The following is a 2,558-nucleotide window of genomic DNA, read 5'->3' on the forward strand; positions in this document are numbered from 1 at the left end:
TAACCATAATCATGGAGGTCTGGTTCATCGTCCTCGTCTCTGTCTGTTTCTGCTTTGCCATCCGAGCCTTCTTCAATCTTCTTTCTCCCTCTCGCCCCACCCCTCTACCACCTGGTCCTCCTGGTATTCCCATCATTAGCAATATTCTTTTTCTGCGCAGATCGTTCTTAGAAGTCGAAGCGTTACTCCGAAATCTTCGTGCCAAATACGGTCCCATCTTCGCTCTTCCTGTTAGGTCTCGTCCGCTTATATTTGTAGCTGATCGATCTATCGCCCACCAAGCCCTCGTTCAAAACGGTGCTGTTTTCTCTGACCGTCCCAAGGCTCTTCCCATCCAGTAAGGTTTTTAACTGCGAGCAACATGACATTAGCTCCGCCTTCTACGGCCCCACATGGCGCGTCCTCCGCCGCAACCTCACCTCCGAGATGCTTCACCCGACCCGGATTAAATCCTTTTCAGGTTCGCGTAAATGGGTTTTGGAAGTGCTTATTAATCGACTCAAATCTGATTCTGAATCGAGCAATTCTATTAAGGTGATTGACCATCTTCAATACGCTATGTTCTGTTTGCTGGTGTTCATGTGCTTCGGTGAAAAGTTAAACGAGAAGCAAATTAACGATATCGAGCATGTTCAACGACTTGTGCTTTTGAGCTTCAACAGATTCAGGGTGCTGAATTTCTGGCCAAGAATCACTCGCATATTGTGTCCGCAAGCGGTGGCAGGAATTGTTCCAGACTCGGAAAGAACAGGAAAGTGTTCTGATTCCACTGATCAGAGCGAGGAAGAAAGCCAAGGAAGAGAGATTAACCAGAGCTGCAGAGGACAGTGATAACTCAGATCGAATTATTGTGCCTTACGTGGATACTTTGCTGGATTTGGAGTGGCCAGAGGAGAAGCGTAACCTGGAAGAATCTGAAATTGTTTCTGTAAGTTCAGAGTTCATAAATGCAGGTACAGATACAACAGCTACGGCGCTGCAATGGATTATGGCAAATTTAGTGAAATACCCACATATACAAGAGAGGCTTGTGGAGGAAATTAGAGGTGTGATGGGAGATAGAAAGGAGAAGGAAGTAAAAGAGGAGGATCTGAACAAATTACCTTATCTTAAAGCTGTGATTTTGGAGGGACTAAGGCGTCACCCACCCGCACATTTTGTTCTGCCACATGCAGTGAAAGAGGATGTGGTATTGAATGGTTTCTTGATACCCAAAAATGGAACTATAAATTTCTTAGTTGCAGAGATGGGATGGGACCCAACGGTGTGGGAGAATCCAATGGAATTTAAGCCAGAGAGATTCTTGAGCATGGAGAAGGATGGAGATGAAGTGTTTGATATTACGGGAAGCAAAGAGATAAAGATGATACCCTTTGGAGCAGGGAGAAGAATCTGTCCGGGCTATAATTTGGCAATGTTTCATTTGGAGTACTTTGTGGCCAATCTGGTTTGGAATTTTGAGTGGAAGGTTTCAAATGGTGATGTTGACTTATCTGAGAAACAGGTGTTCACTGTGATGATGAAGAATCCATTACAAGTTCACATATCTCCAAGAACTTGAACCTGGACGAGGAATTTCAAAGTTTCGCAAGAAAGTTGACCCCACTTCTGGGAAAGTTTGTATATATATACATAGCATGAGGTTTTGTAAATATTACCGTACAATTAAGTTTATAGTTACATATACTTTGCATATTAAGAACCTGTTAGTGTCACTTTCTCATCTTAATAAATTTACGAATTCAGAAAATTTCTGAGAATTAAGATGGTTGTTTCGAGCTCCTTTGCCTGTACCAAAATCTTGCCAATTTTTGATGGCAGCACATGACCATATTAATATAAACTGAGTAGACCATGATCCTTATCTTTCATGCAAACTTGGACAGTGTTTAAATGTACTCTTCTGACTTTTAAATGATACAAATTTTTTATAAATATTTTGATAATATTTAGTAAATCATATTTTTATATGTTTTCATTTCCTTTTTGCTTGGTTTTTTAATTAATGAATTGGGGCTAATTGAGATTAATTAGCTTCATTTTATTTTATAAGCCATTTTATACTTTATGGGATTTAATTGATAAATTATCCTTTTAATATGCATTGAATATTATCTTATTTTGTGCAAATTTTTAAAACAAATTACTAATGATCAATGACGGCAATTGATTGGACTTGAAATCCATTGTTGTCATAAAATTCTATTATTATTATTATTGATAAATTTATGTAAATAGGAATTAGGATGTTTAAAAGTAAGGAGAATTTTATTTTTTTAATATTAAAATATTAGGTTTAGAGGATTTGAGGAATTTTTTTATTTTATGATGTTAAAATTTTTTTTTATATTAAAATATTAGGTCTAGGGGATTTTGCCGACACTAAAAAGGAGGATTAATTTTCATCCAAAAAAAAAGGGAGGAGTAACATAATGTTATCAAAAAAAATGTTAGGTTTATTTCTTCTTCTCTGCTCATTTTCAGCTGCAACTTTCCCCTTCATTCTTCCCGCGATTTTGCGTTTTTCTTCATTGAAGAGACGGGATTTTCAAATGTAA

General features: G+C 37.8%; 1 pseudogene; it reads left to right on the top strand.

Annotated features, from left to right (window-relative positions):
* On the top strand, positions 1-1,783 carry LOC114736901 (cytochrome P450 89A2-like; annotated as a pseudogene).
* The last annotated feature ends 775 nt before the right edge of the window (positions 1,784-2,558 follow it).

Source organism: Neltuma alba, unplaced genomic scaffold (assembly GCF_004799145.2).
Source record: "Neltuma alba isolate B1F8T4 unplaced genomic scaffold, ASM479914v2 tig00013383_pilon, whole genome shotgun sequence".
Taxonomy (NCBI): Eukaryota; Viridiplantae; Streptophyta; class Magnoliopsida; order Fabales; family Fabaceae; genus Neltuma; species Neltuma alba.